General features: G+C 44.5%; 21 non-coding genes across 21 annotated transcripts; 11 read left to right on the forward strand and 10 right to left on the reverse strand.

Annotated features, from left to right (window-relative positions):
- Positions 1-1,101: 1,101 nt before the first annotated feature.
- trnam-cau (transfer RNA methionine (anticodon CAU)) lies at positions 1,102-1,174 on the reverse strand. Its single transcript has one exon. It is a non-coding gene; the product is annotated as a tRNA-Met (tRNA).
- An 858-nt stretch (positions 1,175-2,032) lies between these two features.
- trnam-cau (transfer RNA methionine (anticodon CAU)) lies at positions 2,033-2,105 on the reverse strand. Its single transcript has one exon. It is a non-coding gene; the product is annotated as a tRNA-Met (tRNA).
- Positions 2,106-4,183: 2,078 nt separating this feature from the next.
- Positions 4,184-4,256, reverse strand: trnam-cau (transfer RNA methionine (anticodon CAU)). The gene has a single exon. It is a non-coding gene; the product is annotated as a tRNA-Met (tRNA).
- Positions 4,257-4,874: 618 nt separating this feature from the next.
- Positions 4,875-4,947, reverse strand: trnam-cau (transfer RNA methionine (anticodon CAU)). Its single transcript has one exon. It is a non-coding gene; the product is annotated as a tRNA-Met (tRNA).
- Positions 4,948-5,603: 656 nt separating this feature from the next.
- trnam-cau (transfer RNA methionine (anticodon CAU)) lies at positions 5,604-5,676 on the reverse strand. The gene has a single exon. It is a non-coding gene; the product is annotated as a tRNA-Met (tRNA).
- Positions 5,677-6,293: 617 nt separating this feature from the next.
- On the reverse strand, positions 6,294-6,366 carry trnam-cau (transfer RNA methionine (anticodon CAU)). Its single transcript has one exon. It is a non-coding gene; the product is annotated as a tRNA-Met (tRNA).
- Positions 6,367-7,026: 660 nt separating this feature from the next.
- trnam-cau (transfer RNA methionine (anticodon CAU)) lies at positions 7,027-7,099 on the reverse strand. Its single transcript has one exon. It is a non-coding gene; the product is annotated as a tRNA-Met (tRNA).
- Positions 7,100-7,757: 658 nt separating this feature from the next.
- On the reverse strand, positions 7,758-7,830 carry trnam-cau (transfer RNA methionine (anticodon CAU)). The gene has a single exon. It is a non-coding gene; the product is annotated as a tRNA-Met (tRNA).
- Positions 7,831-8,444: 614 nt separating this feature from the next.
- trnam-cau (transfer RNA methionine (anticodon CAU)) lies at positions 8,445-8,517 on the reverse strand. Its single transcript has one exon. It is a non-coding gene; the product is annotated as a tRNA-Met (tRNA).
- A 644-nt stretch (positions 8,518-9,161) lies between these two features.
- On the reverse strand, positions 9,162-9,234 carry trnam-cau (transfer RNA methionine (anticodon CAU)). The gene has a single exon. It is a non-coding gene; the product is annotated as a tRNA-Met (tRNA).
- Positions 9,235-10,481: 1,247 nt separating this feature from the next.
- Positions 10,482-10,554, forward strand: trnam-cau (transfer RNA methionine (anticodon CAU)). Its single transcript has one exon. It is a non-coding gene; the product is annotated as a tRNA-Met (tRNA).
- Positions 10,555-11,307: 753 nt separating this feature from the next.
- trnam-cau (transfer RNA methionine (anticodon CAU)) lies at positions 11,308-11,380 on the forward strand. The gene has a single exon. It is a non-coding gene; the product is annotated as a tRNA-Met (tRNA).
- A 657-nt stretch (positions 11,381-12,037) lies between these two features.
- Positions 12,038-12,110, forward strand: trnam-cau (transfer RNA methionine (anticodon CAU)). Its single transcript has one exon. It is a non-coding gene; the product is annotated as a tRNA-Met (tRNA).
- A 654-nt stretch (positions 12,111-12,764) lies between these two features.
- Positions 12,765-12,837, forward strand: trnam-cau (transfer RNA methionine (anticodon CAU)). Its single transcript has one exon. It is a non-coding gene; the product is annotated as a tRNA-Met (tRNA).
- Positions 12,838-13,506: 669 nt separating this feature from the next.
- trnam-cau (transfer RNA methionine (anticodon CAU)) lies at positions 13,507-13,579 on the forward strand. Its single transcript has one exon. It is a non-coding gene; the product is annotated as a tRNA-Met (tRNA).
- Positions 13,580-14,236: 657 nt separating this feature from the next.
- On the forward strand, positions 14,237-14,309 carry trnam-cau (transfer RNA methionine (anticodon CAU)). Its single transcript has one exon. It is a non-coding gene; the product is annotated as a tRNA-Met (tRNA).
- Positions 14,310-15,062: 753 nt separating this feature from the next.
- trnam-cau (transfer RNA methionine (anticodon CAU)) lies at positions 15,063-15,135 on the forward strand. The gene has a single exon. It is a non-coding gene; the product is annotated as a tRNA-Met (tRNA).
- A 1,374-nt stretch (positions 15,136-16,509) lies between these two features.
- On the forward strand, positions 16,510-16,582 carry trnam-cau (transfer RNA methionine (anticodon CAU)). The gene has a single exon. It is a non-coding gene; the product is annotated as a tRNA-Met (tRNA).
- Positions 16,583-17,462: 880 nt separating this feature from the next.
- Positions 17,463-17,535, forward strand: trnam-cau (transfer RNA methionine (anticodon CAU)). The gene has a single exon. It is a non-coding gene; the product is annotated as a tRNA-Met (tRNA).
- Positions 17,536-18,989: 1,454 nt separating this feature from the next.
- On the forward strand, positions 18,990-19,062 carry trnam-cau (transfer RNA methionine (anticodon CAU)). The gene has a single exon. It is a non-coding gene; the product is annotated as a tRNA-Met (tRNA).
- An 861-nt stretch (positions 19,063-19,923) lies between these two features.
- Positions 19,924-19,996, forward strand: trnam-cau (transfer RNA methionine (anticodon CAU)). Its single transcript has one exon. It is a non-coding gene; the product is annotated as a tRNA-Met (tRNA).
- The last annotated feature ends 186 nt before the right edge of the window (positions 19,997-20,182 follow it).

Here is a 20,182-nt window from a genome sequence, read left to right on the forward strand (position 1 = left end):
TGATTGGATGACTGACACCAGACTCTGGAAACAGCTGGTCTACCAGGGGAGGGAATTACCAGACAGACAAAGGGAAAGATTCAGGGATGTGCTAAAAGTCTCACTGAAGAATTGCAAGATACCCACACCATCCGCTGGGAATCTCTGGCCCATTTCCTCTCAAGGTAGAGAAGGATCATTCACAATGTATTGAAAACCTCAAGGCACCATTGTGATCATTCACAAGCTCTTTGTTACAAGGGAGGGAGCAAACCAACCCATAAACTATTCACTTGCCCCTTCTGTGGAAGAGACTGTGGGTCCCACAACGGCCTTATCAGCCGCCTCAGAACACAGAAGACTGCAGAGGAGTCATCTTCAATCCCCAAGGACTGCCTGAGGAGAATTCTTGTATTGTCTCCCATAAAACTAGTGCCCCGTGTGAGGCTCAAACTCACCACCTTCAGATTATGAGACTCACGCGCTGCCTACTGTGCTAACGAGGCCGTTTGGGATAATATCACCCAGCTAATGAATCAGATGTCAATGTACAAATCAACAGCATTTCATTTTTGTCACAAGCAAAATACTGAATGCTTTAAAGAATTCTAACCAATACCATCTCTGTCTGACAGCAGACTCCAGAAACAGTGGGTCTACCAGGGTAGGGATTACAAGACAGACATAGGAATCCCTGGTCCATGTCGTCTCAAAGTGGAGAATGAGCATTCATAATGTACTGAAAACCACAAAGCAATCGTCCAGCAGATTCAGAAGCTCTTTGTAACCAGGGTAGAAGCCATTCGACGCATAAGCTCTTCACCTGGCTCTTCTGTGGAAGGGTCTGCCTTTCCCACATTGGCCTTATTAGCCACTCAGAATCAACATCTCCCCCATATTCTCTGTAACTATAAATTGATTTCTGTTCTCCCTTTTCAGGTCTCCGTCCTGTAAATTTAACTGTTTCTCTTTCCATGGATGTTGCCTGACCTGTTGAGTCTTTCCAGCATTTTCTTCTTCTATGTCACATTTCTATTTTCTGCATTTTTTTTTTGTTTTAAACACGAGGAGTTGGAGATTGCTGCCCAGGAGTTTCACAGCTCTTGTCTCCCATAAAACGAGTGCTCCATGTGAGGATCGAACTCACGACCTTCAGATTATGAGACTGACACGCTGCCTGCTGCGCTAATGAGGCCTTGTGGAATAATGTCAGCCAGGTAACAAATCAGATGTCAAAACACAAATCAATAGCTTGCACTTTTCATTTCATTCTTGTCACACACACAATACTGAACACTTCAAAGAATTATTACCAATATTAACTCTGCAAAATCCTTCAAATTCACTGGGAGGAGAAGCAAAATGGTGTCGCGTCATTTCCCAGGACGTCTCCAGAATTGAGGTTTAGATTACACTCAGCCATCTCCATTGGGCAGGCAAGTCATTGGATGACTGACACCAGACTCCTGAAACAGCTGGTCTACCAGGGAAAGGAATTACCAGATAGACAAAGGGAAAGATTCAGGGATGTGCGAAAACTCTCCCTGAAGAAATGCAAGATACCCACACCATCTGTTGGAAATCTCTGGCCCATGTCCGCTCAAAGTAGAGAAGGAGCATTCACCACATATTGAAGACCTCAAAGCCACCATCCTGAAATTTCACAATCTCTCTGTTACCAGGGAAGGAGCAAACCAACCCATAAACTATTCATTTGCCCTTTCTGTGGAAGAGACTGTGGGTCCCACAATGGCCTTATCAGCCACCTCAGAACACACAAGACTGCAGAGGAGTCATCTTCAATCCCCAAGGACTGCCTGAGAAGAATTCTTGTATTGTCTTCCATAAAACTAGTGCCCCGTGTGAGGCTCGAACTCACCACCTTCAGATTATCATACTGACGTGCTGCCTACTACGCTAATGAGGCCATGTGGGGTAATATTACCCAGCTAATGAATCAGATTTCTATTTTCTGCATTTATTTTGTTTCAAACACGAGGATATGGGGATTGCTGCCCAGGAGTTTAACAGCTGTTGCCTCCCATAAAACTAGTGCCCCGTGTGAGGATTGAACTCACGACCTTCAGATTATGAGACTGATGCGCTGCCTACTGCGCTAACGAGGCCTTTGGAATAATGTCAGCCAGGTAACGAATCAGACGTCAATGTACAAATCAATAGCTTGCACTTTACATTTCATTCTTATCACACGCACATTACTGAATGTTTCAACCAATTCTTACCAATACCAACTCTGCAAAATCCTCCAAATTCACTGGGAGGAGAAGCAAAATGGTATCGCGTCATTACCCATGACATCTCCAGAATTAAGGTTTAAGTTGCACTCAGCCTGCTCCATTGGGCAGGCAAGTCATTGGACAACTGCCACCAGCCTCCTGAAACAGCTGGTCTACCAGGGGAGAGAATTACTAGTCAGACAAAGGGAAAGATTCAGGGATGTGCTAATGGTCTCCCTGAAGAAATGCAAGATCCTCACACCATCTGCTGGGAATATCTGGCCCATATCCTCTCAAAGTAGAGAAGGATCATTCACAATGTATTGAAAACCTCAAAGCCACCATCCTGAACATTCACAAGATCTTGGTTACCAGGAAAGGAGAAACACAACCCATAAACTATTCACCTGCCTCTTCTGTGGATGAGACTGTGGGTCCCACAATGGCCTTATCAGCCGCCTCAGAACACACAAGACTGGAGAGGAGCCATCTTCAATCCACGAGGACTGCCTGAGAAGAATTCTTGTATTGTCTCCCATAAAACTAGTGCCCAGTGTGAGGCTGCAACTCACCACCTTCAGCTTATGAGACTGACGCGCTGCCTACTGCGCTAACGAGGCCATGTGTGATAATGTCACCCAGGTAATGAATCAGATCTCAATGTACAAATCAACAACATTTCATTTTTGTCACACAAAATACTGAATGCTTTAAAGAATTCTTACCAATACCATCTCTATCTGATAGCAGACTCCAGAAACAGTGGGTCTACCAGGGGAGGGGATTACCATATAGACATAGGAATCCCTGGGCCATGTCATCTCAAAGTTGAGAAGGAGCATTCGTAATGTACGGAAAACCACAAAGCAAGTGTCCAGCACATTCAGAAGCTCTTTGCAACCAGGATAGAAGCCATCCGACCCATAAGCTGTTCACGTGGCTCTTCTGTGGAAAGGTCTGCCTTTCCGACATTGGTCTTATTAGCCACTCAGTATTGACATCTCCCCCATCTTCTTTGTAACTATAAATTAATTTCTTTTCTCCATTTACAGGTCTCCGACCTGTAAATTTAACTGTTTCTCTTTACATGGTCGTTGCCTGACCTGTTGAGTGTTTCCAGCATTTTCTTCTTTTATGTCACATTTGTATTTTCTGCATATATTTTTTTGTTTCAAACACGAGGAGCTGGAGATTGCTGCCGAGGAGTTTCACAGCTCTTGTCTCCCATAAAATCAGTGGCCAGTGTGAGGATCGAATTCACAACCTTCAGATTATGAGACTGACGCGCTGCCTGCTGCGCTAACGAGGCTATGAGGAATAATGTCAGACAGGTAACGAATCAGATGTCAATGTATAAATCAATAGCTTGCACTTTTCATTTCATTCTTCTCACACGCACAATACTGAACGCTTCAAAGAATTCTTACCAATACCAACTCTGCAACATGCTCCAAATAAACTGGGAGGGGAAGCAAAATGGTATCGCGTCATTTCCCAGGACGTCTCCAGTATTGAGGTTTAGTTTACACTCAGGCATCTCCATTGGGAAGCCAAGTGATTGGATAACTGACACCAGACTCCTGAAACAGCTGGTCTACCAGGGGAGGGAATTACCAGACAGACAAGGGGAATGATTCAGGGATGTGCTAAAAGTCACCCTGAAGTAATGCAAGATCCCCGCACCATTTGCTGGGAATCTCTGGCCCATGTCCTCTCAAAGTAGAGAAGGAGCATTCACAATGTATTGAAAACCGCAAAGCCACCATCCTGAACATTCACAAGCTCTTTCTTACCAGGGAGGGAGCAAACCACCCCATCAACTATTCACCTGCCTCTTCTGTGGGTGAGAATGTGGGTTCCACAATGGCCTGATCAGCCACCTCAGAACACACAAGACTGGAGAGGAGCAATCTTCAATCCGAAGGACTGCCTGAGAAGAATTCTTGTATTGTCTCCAATAAAACTAGTGCCCTGTGTGAGGCTCGAACTCACCACCTTCAGATTATGAGACTGACGCGCTGCCTACTGCGCTATCGAGGCAATGTGGAATAATATTACCAAGCTAATGAATCAGATGTCAATGTACAAATCAACAGCAATTCATTTTTGTCACAAGCAAAGTACTGAATGCTTTCAAGAATTCTTACCAATAGCATTTCCAACTGACAGCAGACTCCAGAAACAGTGGGCCTACCAGGGGAGGGGATTACAAGACAGACATCGGCATCCCTGGCCCATGTCGTCTCAAAGTGGAGAATGAGCATTCATAATGTACTAAAAACCACAAAGCAATCGTCCAGCAGATTCAGAAGATCTTTGTAACCAAGGTAGAAGCCATCCGACCCATAAGCTCTTCACCTGGCTCTTCTGTGAAAGGGTCTGCTTTTCCGACATTGGCCTTATTAGCCACACAGAATCGAAATCTCCCCCATCTTCTCTGTAACTATCAATTAATTTCTTTTCTCCCTTTTCAGGTCCCTGACCTGTAAATTTAACTGTTTTCTCTTTCCATGGATGTTTCCTGACCTGTTGAGTGTTTCCAGTATTTTCTGCTTTTATTTCGCATTTATATTTTCTGCATATTTTTATTGTATCAAACACGAGGAGTTGGAGATTGCTGCCAAGGATTTTCACAGTCCTTGTCTCCCATAAAACTAGTGCCTCGTGTGAGGATCGAACTCACGACCTTCAGATTATGAGACTGACGCGCTGCCTACTGCGCTAACAAGGCCTTGTGGAATAATGTCAGCCTGGTAACGAATCAGATGTCAATGTGCAAATCAATAGCTTGCAATTTTCATTTCATTCTTGTCACACGCACAATACTGAACGCTTCAAAGAATTCTTACCAATGCCAACTCTGCAAATTCCTCCAAATTCACTGGGAGGAGAAGCAAAATGATATTGCGTCATTTCCTAGGACATCTCCGGAATTGAGGTTTAGGTTACACTCAGCCATCTCCAATGGGTAGGCATGTGATTGGATGACTGACACCAGATTCCCAAAACAGCTGGTGTACCAGCGGAGGGAATTACCAGACAGACAAAGGGAAAGATTCAGGGATGTGCTAAAAGTCACCCTGAAGAAATGCAAGATCCCCACACCATCTGCTGGGAAGCTCTGGCCCATGTCCTCTCAAAGTAGAGAAGGAGCATTTAGAATGTATTGAAAACATCAAAGCCACCATCCTGAACATTCACAAGCTCTTTGTTACCAGGGAGGGATCAAACCAACCCATAAACTATTCACCTGCCTCTTCTGTGGATGAGACTGTGTGTCCCACAATGGACATCAGCCGCCTCAGAATACACAAGACTGGAGAGGAGCCATCTTCAATCCCCAAGGACTGCCTGAAAGAATTCTTGTATTGTCTGCCATAAAACTAGTGCCTCACGTGAGGCTCGAACTCACCACCTTCAGATTATGAGACTGACGTGCTGCCTACTGCGCTAACGAGGCCCCATTGGGATAATATCACCCAGCTAATGAATCAGATGTCAATGTACAAATCAACAGCATTTCATTATTGTCACAAGCAAAATACTGAATGTTTTAAAGAATTCTTACCAATACCATGTCTGCCTGACAGCAGACTCCAGAAACAGTGGGTCTACCAGGGTAGGAATTACCAGACAGACATAGGAATCCCTGGCCCATGTTGTCACAAAGTGGAGAAGGAGCATTCATAATGTACTGAAAACCACAAAGCAGTCGTCCAGCACATTCAGAAGCTCTTTGTAACCAAGGTAGAAGCCATCCGACCCATAAGCTCTTCACGTGGCTCTTCTGTGGGAGGGTCTGCCTTTCCCACATTGGCCTTATTAGCCACTCAGAATCGACATCTCCCCCATCTTCTCTGTAACTATCAATTAATTTCTTTTCTCCCTTTTCAGGTCCCTGACTTGTAAATTTAACTGTTTCTCTTTCCATGGATGTTTCCTGACCTGCTGAGTATTTCCAGTATTTTCTGCTTTTATTTCGCATTTTTATTTTCTGCATATTTTTATTGTATCAAACACGAGGAGTTGGAGATTGCTGCCAAGGATTTTCACAGTCCTTGTCTCCCATAAAACTAGTGCCTCGTGTGAGGATCGAACTCACGACCTTCAGATTATGAGACTGACGCGCTGCCTACTGCGCTAACAAGGCCTTGTGGAATAATGTCAGCCTGGTAACGAACCAGATGTCAATGTGCAAATCAATAGCTTGCACTTTTCATTTCATTCTTGTCACACGCACAATACTGAACGCTTCGAAGAATTCTTACCAATACCAACTCTGCAAAATCCTCCAAATTCACTGGGAGGAGAAGCAAAATGTTATCGCATCATTTCCCAGGACGTCTCCAGGTTTGAGGTTTAGGTTACACTCAGCCATCTCCAATGGGTAGGGAAGTGATTGGATGACTGACACCAGACTCCTGAAACAGCTGGTCTACCAGGGGAGGGAATTACCAAGACAGACAAAGCGAAAGATTCAGGGATGTGCTAAAAGTCACCCTGAAGAAATGCAAGATCCCCACACCATCTGCTGGGAAGCTCTGGCCCATGTCCTCTCAAAGAAGAGAAGGAGCATTTAGAATGTATTGAAAACCTCAAAGCCACCATCCAGAACATTCACAAGCTCTTTGTTACCAGGGAGGGATCAAACCAACCCATAAACTATTCACCTGCCTCTTCTGTGGATGAGACTGTGTGTCCCACAATGGCCTTATCAGCTGCCTCAGAATACACAAGACTGGAGAGTAGTCATCTTCAATCTCGAAGGACTGCCTGAGAAGAATTCTTGTATTGTCTCCCATAAAACTAGTGCCCCGTGTGAGGATCGAACTCACGACCTTCAGATTATGAGACTGACGCGCTGCCTACTGCGCTAACGAGGCCATGTGGAATAATGTCAGCCAGGTAATGAATCAGATGTCAACGTATAAATCAATAGCTTGCACATTTCATTTCATTCTTATCACATAGACAATACTGAACACTTCAAAGAATTCTTACCAATACCAACATGGCAAAATCCTCCAAATTCACTGGGAGGAGAAGCAAAATGGAATCGTGACATTACCCAGGACATCTCCAGAATTGAGGTTCAGGTTACACTCAGCCAGCTCCATTGGGCAGGCAAGTCATTGGATGACTGATACCAGACTCCTGAAACAGCTGGTCAACCAGGGGAGGGAATTACCAGACAGACAAAGGGAAAGATTCAGGGATATGCTAAAAGTCTCCCTGAAGAAATGCAAGATGCCCACACCATCTGCTTGGAATCTCTGGCCCATATTCTCTCAAAGTAGAGAAGGAGCATTCACAATGTATTGAAAACCTCAAAGCCACAATCCTGAACATTCATAAGTGCTTTGTTCCCAGGGAAGGAGCAAACCAACCCATAAACTATTCACCTGCCTCTTCTGTGGATGAGACTGTGGGTCCCACATTGGCCTTATCAGCCGCCTCAGAACACACAAGACTGGAGAGGAGCCATCTTCAATCCCAAGGACTGCCTGAGAAGAATTTTTGCATTGTCTCCCATAAAACTGGTGCCTCGCGTGAGGCTCGAACTCACCACCTTCAGATTATGAGACTGACGCGCTGCCTACTGCGCTAACAAGGCCCCATTGGGATAATATCACCCAGCTAATGCATCAGGTGTCAATGTACAAATCAACAGCATTTCATTTTTGTCACAAGCAAAATGCTGAATGCTTTAAAGAATTCTTACCAATACCATGTCTGTCTGACAGCAGACTCCAGAAACAGTGGGTCTACCAGGGTAGGGATTACCAGACAGACAAAGGATCCCTGGCCCATGTCGTCACAAAGTGGAGAATGAGCATTCATAATGTACAGAAAACCACAAAGCAATCGTCCAGCAGATTCAGAAGCTCTTTGTAACCAAGGTAGAAGCCATCCGACCCATAAGCTCTTCACCTGGCTCTTCTGTGGAAGGGTCTGTCTTTCCCACATTGGCCTTATTAGCCACTCAGAATCGACATCTCCCCCATCTTCTCTGTAAATATAAATTAAATTCTCTTCTCCCTCTTCAGGTCTCCGACCTGTAAATTTAACTGTTTCTCTATCTATGGATTTTGCCTGACCTGTTGAGTGTTTCCAGCATGTTCTTCTTTTATTTCGTATTTATATTTTCTGAATATTTTTTGTTTCAATCACGAGAAGTTGGAGATTGCTGCCGAGGAGTTTCACAGCTCTTGTCTGCCATAAAACTAGTGCCCCGTGTGAGGATCGAACTCACCACCTTCAGATTATGAGACTGACGCGCTGCCTACTGCGCTAACGAGGCCATGTGAGATAATGTCAGCCAGGTAATGAATCAGATGTCAATGTGCAAATCAATAGCTTGCACTTTTCACACGCACAATACTGAACGCTTCAAAGAATTCTTACTAATACCAACTCTGCAAAACACTCAGAATTTACTGGGAGGAGAAGCAAAGTGGTATCGCGTCATTTCCCAGGACATCTCCAGAATTGAGGTTTAGGTTACACTCAGCCATCTCAATTAGGTAGGCAAGTCATTGGATGACTGACACCAGAATCCTGAAACAGCTGGTGTACCAGGGGAGGGAATTAGCAGACAGACAAAGGGAAAGATTCAGGGATGTGTTAAAAGTCACCCTGAAGAAATGCAAGATTCCCACACCATCCGCTGGGAATCTCTGGCCCATATCCTCTCAAAGTAGAGGAGGAGCATTCTCAATGTATTGAAAACCTCAAAGCCACCATCCTAAACATTCTCAAGCTCTTTTTTCCAGGGAGGGAGCAAACCAACCCATCAAATATTCACCTGCCTCTTCTGTGGATGAGACTGTGGGTCCCACAATGGCCTTATAGGCCGCCTCAGAACACACAAGACTGGAGAGGAGCCATCTTCAATCCCTAAGGACTGCCTAAGAAGAATTCTTGTATTGCCTCCCATAAAACTAGTGCCCCGTGTGAGGATCGAACTCACGACCTTCAGATTATGAGACTGACGCGCTGCCTACTGCACTAACAAGGCCCCATTGGGATGATGTCAGCCAGGTAACTAATCAGGCGTCAATGTACAAATCAATAGCTTGCACTTCACAGGTCATTCTCGTCACACAGACAATACTGAATGCTTTAAAGAATTCTTACCAATACCAACCCTGTCTGTAAAATCCTCTGAATTCATGGGAGGAGAAGCAAAATACTATCAGGATATCTCCAGAATTGAGGTTCACGTTACACTCAGCCAACTCCATTGGGCTGGCAGGTAATTCCTATGCTTGATATAAGTCTCCTGAAACAGTGGGTCTACTAAGGGAGGGGAATACCAGACAGACAAAGGAAAATATTCAAGGGTGCGCTGAAAGCTTCCCTGAAGGAATGCAACCTCCCCACTTTCTCCCGGGAATCTCTGGGTCATGTCCTTTAAAAGTGGAGAAAGAGCATTCAGTATGCACTGAAAATCTCAAGGCCATCGTTCTGAGTGTTCAGAGGCCCTGTGTAAGTACCGGAATGAGTGAATACCGGAATAACTCACAAGTTATCCAGCTGTCCCATCAATGGAAGACTCTGTGTTTCCTACATTGGCCTCATCAGTGATCTACAGGGCAAGGGGAAGAAGCTCTAAAACATGGAATAACCACTGGCTAGCCAATCGTGACTTCTAGTATCAGAGTTTTTTCCTTTTGGCTTGTAGATCATTGAATTCTTCTCAGGCAGTCCTTGGGGATTGAAGGTGCTTCCACTCCAGTCTGATCGATTCTCAGGTGGCTAATGAGGCCAACGTGGGAAAGACTAACCCTTCCACAGATGAGGCAGGTGAAGAGTTTATGAGTTGGTGTGCTCCTTCCCTGGTTACAAAGAGCTTCTGAATGTCCTGGATGATGGCCTTGAGGTTTTCAATGCTTTATGAATGCTCCTTCTCCACATTGAGATGAATTGGGCCAGGGATTACTCTGTCTGTCCTGTAATCCCCTCCCCTGGTAGACGCACTGTTTCAGGTGTCTGGTGTGGTGCAAAGGAATGACTTGTGGGCACAATGGCTGAGTGTAACTAGAACTTCAATTCTGGAGACATCCTGGGAAAGGACGTGATATCATTTTGCTTCTCTTTCCAGTGAATTTAGAGGATTATGCAGGTAGAATTGGTATCAGTAAGAATTCTTTAAAGCGTTCAGTATTGTGTGTGTGTGTGTGACAAGAATGAAATAAAATGTGCAAGCTTCTGATTTGTACATTGATGTCTCATTCATTAACTGGATGACATTTTCACAATGGGGCCTCGTTAGCGCAGTAGGCAGCGCGTCAGTCTCATAATCTGAAGGCCGTGAGTTCAATCCTCACACGGGGCACTAGTTTTATGGGAGACAATACCAGAGCTGCGAAGCACCTCTCCGCCAATCTCCAACCCTTTGTTCGAGAATATTGAATCCTGTTCTGTGACTGTTGCACATTGATCATAAAATCTAAAAAAAAGACTGCAGAAGCTGGAAACCTGAAATAAAAAGAGAAAGTGCTGGAAACACTCAGCAGGTCAGGCGGCATCCATGGAGAGAGAAACAGTTAAAGTTTCATGTTGGAAACTGTTCTTGAGAGTTGGACAACAGAGAAAAGGAATTAGGTTAAAGTTGCTGAGAATGTGGGGAGGGTCGGACAGGACAGAGAGAATATCTCTGATAGGACGAGACCAAACTGCTAATGTCACGCACGTTCATTGCTTCACATAGGCACACCAATGCAATGGGAAGGCCGGCCGATCGTGACTTCAAGTTTCAGAGTTTTTTCCCTTTTGGAAATCCGCTCCCCTGATAGACCCACTGTTTCAGGAGTCTGGTGTCAGGGATAGGAATGACTTATGGGTGCAATGGAGCTGGCTGAGTATAACTGGAACCTCAATGTTGGACTCATCTTGGGAAATGACATGATATCATTTTGCTTCTCCTCCCAGTGAATTTGGAGGGTTTTGCAGACAAAGATTGTTTTGGTAAGAATTCTTTAAAGCGTTCAGTATTGTGTGTGTGTAACACGAATGAAATGAAAAGTGCAAGCTATTGATTTGTACATTAATGCCTGATTTGATACCTGGGTGACATTACCCCAATGGGGCCTCGTTAGCGCAGTAGGCAGCGCGTCAGTCTCATAACCTGAAGGTCGTGAGTTCGAGCCTCACATGGGGCACTCGTTTTACGGGAGACAATACCAGAGCTGTGAAACTCCTCTGCAATAATCTCCAACTCCTCGTGTTTGAGGGTTTCATATCAGAGTTGAAGTTCATTGCACATTCTGCAAAAACTAGAAATCTGAAATAAAAGCAGAAAATGCTAGAAACACTCAACAGGTTAGGCAACATCCATGGTAAGAGAAACAGTTAAATTTTCAGGCCAGAGACTGGAAAAGGGAGAAAAGAAATTAATTTATATTTACCGAGAAGATGGGCGAGATGTTGATTCTGAGACAGCTAATAAGGCCAATGTGGGAAAGGTAGACCCTTCCACAGAAGAGCCAGATGAAGAGTATAAGGGTGGTTGTGTTCTTTCCTTGGTTACAAAAAGCTTCTGAATGTCCTGGACAATGGCTTTGAGGATTTCAGTACATTATGAATGTTCATTCTCCACATTGCGACGACATGGGCCAGGGATTCCTATGTCTGTCTGGTAATCCACTCCCCTGGTAGACCCACAGATTCAGGAGTCTGATGTCAGACGAAGATGGTATTGGTAAGAATGCTTTAAAGTGTTCAGTATTTTACTTGTGACAAAAATGAAATGAAAAATGCAAGCTATTGGTTTGTACATTGACATCCGATTCATTACCTGGGTGATATTATCCCACATGGCCTCGTTAGCGCAGTAGGCAGCGTGTCAGTCTCATAATCTGAAGGTGGTGAGTTCAAGCCTCACACAGGGCACTCGTTTTATGGGAGACAATACCAGAGCTGTGAAACTCCTCTACAATAATCTCCAAATCCTCCTGTTTGGGGGTTTCAAATCTGAGTTCAAGTCCATTGCACATTCTGCAAAAACTAGAAATGTGAAATAAAAGCAGACAATGCTGGAGACACTCAAAGGTCAGGCAACATCCATGGAAAGAGAAAAGTTAAATTTACAGGCCGGAGACCGGAAAAGGGAGAAAAGAAATTAATTTATAGTTACAGAGAAGATGGGGGTGATGTCGATTCTGAGTGGCTAATATGGCCAATGTGGGAAAGGCAGACCCTTCCACAGAACAGCCAGGTGAAGAGGTTATGGGTCATTGTGTTCCTTTCTTGGTTACAAAGAGCTTCTGAATGTCCTGGACAATGGCTTTGAGGATTTCAGTACATTATGAATGCTCCATCTCCATATTGCGACGACATGTGCCAGGGATTCCTATGTTTGTCTGGTAATCCATTCCCCTGGTAGGCCCACAGTTTCAGGAGTCTGATGTCAGTCGGAGATGGTATTGGTAAGAATTCTTTAAAGTTTTCAGTATTTTACTTGTGACAAAAATGAAATGAAAAATGCAAGCTATTGATTTGTACATTGACATCTGATTCATTACCTGGGTGATATTATCCAACATGGCCTCCTTAGCACAGTAGGCAGCGCGTCAGTCTCATAATCTGAAGGTGGTGAGTTCGAGCCTCACACGGGGCACTAGTTTTATGGGAGACAATACAAGAATTCTTCTCACCAGTCCTTGGGGATCGAAGATGGTTCCTCTCCAGTCTTGTGTGTTCTGAGGTGGCTGATAAGGCCATTGTGGTACCCACAGTCTCATCCACAGAAGAGGCAGGTGAATAGTTGATGGGTTGGTTTGCTCCTTCCCTGGTAACAAAGTGCTTGTGAGTGTTCTGGATGCTGGCTTTGAGGTTTTCAATACATTGTGAATGCTCCTTCTCTACTTTGAGAGGACATGGGCTAGAGTTTCCCAGCAGATGGTGTGGGGATCTTGCATTTTTTCAGGGAGACTGTTAGCACATCCCTGAATCATTTCCTTTATCTGTCTGGTCATCTCCTCCCTTGGTAGACCAGCTGTCTCAGGAGTCTGGTGTCAGACATGTGAATGACATGGGCTGCCCAATGGAGTTGTCTGAGTTAACTGGAGCCTCAATACTAGAGATGTTGTCCCGGGAAAGGACGTGACATTACTTTGCTTGTCCTTCCAGTGAAGTTGGAGGATTCTGAAGACAAAGATTGTTTTGGTAAGAATTCTTTAAAGCGTTCAGTATTGTGTGTGTGTAACACGAATGAAATGAAAAGTGCAAGTTATTGATTTGTACGTTGACGCCTGATTTGATACCTGGGTGACATTACCCCAATGGGGCCTCGTTAGCGCAGTAGGCAGCGCGTCAGTCTCATAATCTGAAGGTCGTGAGTTCGAGCCTCACACGGGGCACTCGTTTTAGGGGAGACAATATCAGAGCTGTGAAACTCCTCCGCAATAATCTCCAACTTCTCGTGTTTGAGGGTTTCAAATCCGAGTTCAAGTCCATTGCACATTCTGCAAAAACTAGAAATGTGAAATAAAAGCAGAAAATGCCAGAAACACTCAACAGGTCAGGCAACATCCATGGAAAGAGAAACAGTTAAATTTTCAGGCCGGACACTGGAAAAGGGAGAAAAGAAATTAATTTATAGTTACAGACAAGATGAGGGAGATGTCGATTCTGAGACGGCTAATTAGGCCATTGTGGGAAAGGTAGACCCTTCCACAGAAGAGCCAGATGAAGAGTATAAGGGTGGTTGTGTTCTTTCCTTGGTTACAAAGAGCTTCTGAATGTCCTGGGCAATGGCTTTGAGGATTTCAGTACATTGTGAATGCTCCTTCTCCACATTGCGACGACATGTGCCAGGGATTCCTATGTCTGTCTGGTAATCCATTCCCCTGGTAGACCCACAGTTTCAGGAGTCTGACGTCAGACGCAGATGGTATTGGTAAGAATTCTTTAAAGTGTTCAGTATTTTACTTGTGACAAAAATGAAATGAAAAATGCAAGCTATTGATTTGTACATTGACATCTGATTCATTACCAAGGTGATATTATCCTACATGGCCTCGTTAGCGCAGTAGGCAGCGCGTCAGTCTCATAATCTGAAGGTGGTGAGTTCAATCCTCACACGGGGCACTAGTTTTATGGGAGACAATACCAGAGCTGTGAAGCACCTCCCTGCCCACCTCCAACCCTTTGTTCAAAGGTATTGAATCCTGTTAAGTGTCTGTTGCAAATTGATCGTAAAATCTGAAAAAACAACAGCAGAAGCTAGAAACCTGAAATAAAAAGAGAAAGTACTGGAAACACTCAGCAGGTCAGGCGGCATCCATGGAGAGAGAAACAGTTAACGTTTCAGGTCGGAAACCGTTCTTGAGGGTTGGACAACAGAGAAAAGGAATTAGATTAAAGTTGCTGAGAATGTGAGGAGGGTCAGACAGGACAGAGAGAATATCTCTGATAGGACGAGACCAAACTACTAATGTCACGCACGTTCATTGCTTCACATAGGCACACCAATGCAATGGGAAGGCTGGACAATCGTGACTTCAAGTTTCAGAGTTTTTTCCCCTTTGGAAATCCACTCCCCTGATAAAGCCACAGTTTCAGGAGTCTGGTGTCAGGGATAGGAATGACTCGTGGGCCCAATGGAGCTGGCTGAGTGTAACTAGAACCTCAATATTGGAGACATCCTGGGAAATGACATGATATCATTTTGCTTCTCCTCCCAGTGAATTTGGAGGATTTTGCAGACAAAGATTGTTTTGGTAAGAATTCTTTAAACCGTTCAGTATTGTGTGTGTGTAATACGAATGAAATGAAAAGTGCAAGCTATTGATTTGTACATTGATGCCTGCTTTGATACCTGGATGACATGATCCCCATGGGGCATCGTTAACGCAGTAGGCAGCGCGTCAGTCTCATAATCTGAAGGTCGTGAGTTCGATCCTCACACGGGGCACTTGTTTTATGGGAGACAAGAGCTGTGAAACTCCTGGGCAGCAATCTCCAACTCCTCGTGTTTGAAACAAAAAAATATATGCAGAAAATACAAATGTGACATAAAAGAAGAAAATGCTGGAAACACTCAACAGGTCAGGCAACATCCATGGAAAAAAACAGTTAAATTTACAGGTCGGAGACCTGAAAAGGGAGAAAAGAAATTAATTTATAGTTACAGAGAAGATGGGGGAGATGTCGATTCTGAGTGGCTAATAAGGCCAATGTGGGAAAGTCAGACCCTTCCACAGAACAGCCAGATGAAGAGTTTATGGGTCGTTGTGTTCTTTTTTTGGTTACAAAGAGCTTCTGAATGTCCTGGACAATGGCTTTGAGGATTTCAGTACATTATGAATGCTCCTTCTCCACATTGCATTAACATGTGCCAGGGATTCCTATATCTGTCTGGTAATCCACTCCCCTGGTAGACCCACAGTTTCAGGAGTCTGACATCAGACACAGATGGTATTGGTAAGAATTCTTTAAAGTGTTCAGTATTTTACTTGCGACAAAAATGAAATGAAAAATGCAATCTATTGATTTGTACATTGACATCTGATTCATTACCAGGGTGATATTATTCCACAGGGCCTCGTTAGCGCAGTAGGCAGCGTGTCAGTCTCATAACCTGAAGGTCAAGAGTTCGAGCCTCACACGGGGCACTAGTTTTATGGGAGACAATACAAGAATTCTTCTCAGCCAGTCCTTGGGGATCGGAGATCATTCCTCTCCAGCCTTGTGTGTTCTGAGGTGGCTGATAAGGCCATTGTGGGACCCACAGTCTCATCCACAGAAGAGGCAGGTGAATAGTTGATGGGTTGGTTTGCTCCTTCCCTGGTAACAAAGAGCTTGTGAATGTTCTGGATGCTGGCTTTGAGGTTTTCAATACATTGTGAATGCTCCTTCTCTACTTTGAGAGGACATGGGCCAGAGATTCCCAGCAGATGGTGTGGGGAGCTTGCATTTCTTCAGGGAGACTGTTAGCACATCCCTGAATCATTTCCTTTCGCTGTCTGGTCATCTCCTCCCTTGGTAGACCAGCTGTTTCAGGAGTCTGGTGTCAGACATGTGAATGACATGGGCTGCCCAATGGAGTTGTCTGAGTTAACTGGAGCCTCAATACTAGAGATGTTGTCCTGGGAAAGGACGTGACATTACTTTGCTTGTCCTTCCAGTGAAGTTGGAGGATCCGGCAAAGAAGACATATGTGTTGGTAAGAATTCTTTAAAGTATTTAATTTTGATCTTGTGAGAGGACTGAAAGGAAATCAGAAGTGCAAGCAATAGATTTGTACAATTACAGCTCATTCATTATCAGGAAGACACTGTCCCAGAGGGCCTCGTTAGCACGGTAGGCAGTGCGTCAGTCTCATAATCTGAAGGTGGTGAGTTCGAGCCTCACATGAGGCACTAGTTTTATTGGAGACAATAGAAGAGCCGTGAAGCACCTCTCCGCCAATCTCCACCTCCTCATGTTCGATGGTTTCATGTCCGATTACAAGCCCATTGCACGTTCATTGGAAAAACAGTCCAAAACATCGTAGAAACTGGAAATGTGCAATGTAGAAAATGTTGGAAACACTCAGCATGTCGGCGAGCATCTGTGGAAGGAGAAACAGTTATATTTTCATGTTGGAGATCTTGCTTAAGAACTTGAAAATACAGAAAGTTTAATGATACAGAGGAGGTGAAGGAGGGAAGAATAAAGGGAAATATCTCCGATAGGGTGTGAGCAAATACTTTATTGTTATGCACATTGACTGCCCAACGTGCACACAAATGTATTCTGATACTTACCCAGGGCCTCTAAACACTCAGGATGATGGCCTTGAGGTTTTCAATGCATCCTGAATGCTCCTTCCCCACTTTGAAAGGACATGACCCAGAGATTCGCTGGAGGAAGCAGGAAGGTTTCATTTCTACAGGGAGGCTTTTAGCTCACCCATAAATAGCATGCTTTCGCTGTATGGTAATCCCTTCCCCTGGTGAACCAGCTGTTTCAGGAGTCTGGTGTCAGGCATTCGAATGAATTGTGGGCGCAATGGAGTTGTCTGAGTTAACTAGAGCCTGAATTCTAGAGATGTTTTTGTCCCAGGTATGGACGTGACATTATTTTGCTTCTCCTTCCAATGAAGTTGGAGAATATTGCAAAGACAGCATTGGCATTGGTCAGAATTCTTCAAAACATTCAGACGTGAGCGTGCAAAAAGAATGAAATCAAACCAAAAGTACAAACCATCGGCTTGTACAATTAGGTCCAATTTATTATCTGGGCAACATTATCCCATCGGCCTCGTTAGCGCAGTAGGCAGCGCGTCAGTCTCATAATCTGAAGGTCGTGAGTTCGAGCCTCACACGGGGCACTAGTTTTATGGGAGACAATACCAGAGCTGTGAATGTCCGCTGCAACAATTTCCACATTATGTGTTGAAGTGTATCGTATCCCGCTCTGTGTCAATTGTAACATGATGGGAAAAAAATCCGCGAGCTGTTGAAAATCTGAAATCAAAAGAGAAAATGCTGGAAATAGTCAACCGATTGAGCACCACCCATGGAGAGAAAAGCAGTTAATGTTACCTATTAGAAACCTTTCTTGAGAGAGGGGAAGAGAGAAAAGAGAGTAGTTTAAAGTTGCCAAGAACATAGGGGAGGGGTGGGTAGTCCAAAGGGAATATCTCAGATAGGGTGAGACCAAATAACGTAATGTCATGCATATTGATTGCTTATTATCTTCACACAAATGCAGTGGAAAGGCTGGTTAATCATTACTTTAAATTTTAGGGTTTCATCCTGTTGCCATGTAGATCATTGAATTTCTCTCAGGCAGTCCTTCAGGGTCAAGGACAACTTATTTCCATTCCTGTTTGTGTGTTCTGAGGGGGCTGATAGGGCTGATGTGGGAAGCACAGACTCTTTCACAGATGGGGCAGGTGGATGGCTTGCGACTTGGGGCTTACCTTCCGTCGGTTATGAAGAGCCTCTGTACGTTCTGGATGATGGCCTTGAGCTCTTCAATACATTCTTAGTGCTCCTTCTCCACTCTGAGGGGGCATGGGCCAGAGATTTCTGGGAGAAAGTGGGGAGGTTGCATTTCTTCAGAGAAACTTTTAGCTCATCCTTGAATCTTATCCCTTGTCTGGTGATCCCCTCCCCTGATAAGCTGCTGTTTTAGGAGTCTGGTGTCACCCATGCGAATGACGTGGCCTGCACAATGGAACATCTAAGTGGAACGAGAGCCCCAGTCGTAGAGATGTTGTCCTGGGAGAAGGACTTGGCATCATTTTGCTTTTCCCTCCAGTTAATTTGGAGGACTTTTTGCCCTGGAGCATAGGAGGCTGAGGGGCAATCTTCCAGAGGTTTATAAGATGCTGTGGGGCATAGATGATGGGAACGGTCACAGTCATTTTCCCCAAGATAGGGGAGCCTAAAATTACAGAATTAATATGAAAGGGGAAAGGTTAAAAGGGATGTGAGGGGCAACTTCTTCACACAGAGAGGGAATTGTGTAGATGGAACGAGCTATCAGAGGAAGTGGTAGAGGTGGGGACAATTACAATGTTTAAAGGACATTTGGATGGATGGGGAAAGTTTACTGGGATAAGGGTCAAATGCAGGATTAGCTCAAGTAGACAGGCCAGAGGGCCTGCTTCCATGCTGTATGACTCTATGATCTATTTTGCAGACAAAATTGGTATTGGTGAGAATTCTTTAAAGTGTTCATTGTTTTCTGTGTGTGATAAGAATGAAATCAAGAGTGCAAGCTCTTGATTTGTACACTGACATCTGATTTGATACCTGGGTGATGTTATCTCGCAGAGCCTCGTTAGCGCAGTAGGCAGCGCGTCAGTCTCATAATCTGAAGGTCGTGAGTTCGAGCCTCACACGGGGCACTAGTTTTATGGGAGACAAGAGCTGTGAAGCTCCTCTGCAACAATCTCCAGCTCCTCATGTTCGATGGTTTCATGTCTGATTACAAGCCCATTGCACATTCATTGGAGAAACAGTCCAAAACATCTGCAGAAACTGGAAATGTGCAACGTAGAAAATCCTGGAAACATTCAGCAGGTCGGTGAGCATCTGTGGAAGGAGAAACAGTTAAGTTTTCAGGTTGGAGATCTTGCTGAAGAACTTGAAAATACAGAAAGTTTAATGATACAGAGAAGGTGAAGGAGGGAAGAATAAAGGGAATTATCTCCGATAGGGTGGGAGCAAATACTTTATTGTCATGCACATTGACTGCCTAACGTGCACACAAATGCATTGTGATACTTACCCAGGGCCTCTGAATACTTTGGATGATGGCCTTGAGGTTTTCATTCCATCCTGAATGCTCCTTCCCCACTTTGAAAGGACATGACCCAGAGATTCGCAGGAGGCAGCAGGAAGGTGTCATTTCTTCAGGGAGGTTTTAGCACACCCTTGAATCTTTTCCTTTGTCTGGCAATCCCCTCCCCTGGTAGACCAGCTGTTTCAGGAGTCTGATGTCAGTCACCCAAATGACTTGCCTGCCCAATGCAGCTGGCTGAGTGTAATCTAAACCTCAATTCTGGAGACGTCCTGGGAAATGACGTGATACCATTTTGCTTCTCCTTCCAGTGAATTTGGAGGATTTTGCAGACAGAGTTGGTATTGGTTGGAATTCTTTGGAGCGTTCAGTATTGTGCGTGTGAGAAGAATGAAATGAACAGTGGAAGCTATCGATTTGTTCGTTGATGTCAAATTCATTACCTGGGTGACATTATCCCAATGGGGCCTCGTTAGCGCAGTAGGCAGCGCGTCAGTCTCATAATCTGAAGGTCGTGAGTTCGAGCCTCACACGGGGCACTAGTTTTATGGGAGACAATACAAGAATTCTTCTCGCCAGTCCTTGCGGATCGAAGATGGTTCCTCTCCAGTCTTGTGTGTTCTGAGGTGGCTGACAAGGCCATTGTAGGACCCACAGTCTCATCCACAGAAGAGGCAGGTGAATAGTTTATGGGTTGGTTTGCTCCTTCCCTGGTAACAAAGAGC

This window comes from Pristis pectinata, chromosome 16, assembly GCF_009764475.1.
Source record: "Pristis pectinata isolate sPriPec2 chromosome 16, sPriPec2.1.pri, whole genome shotgun sequence".
Lineage (NCBI taxonomy): Eukaryota > Metazoa > Chordata > Chondrichthyes > Rhinopristiformes > Pristidae > Pristis > Pristis pectinata.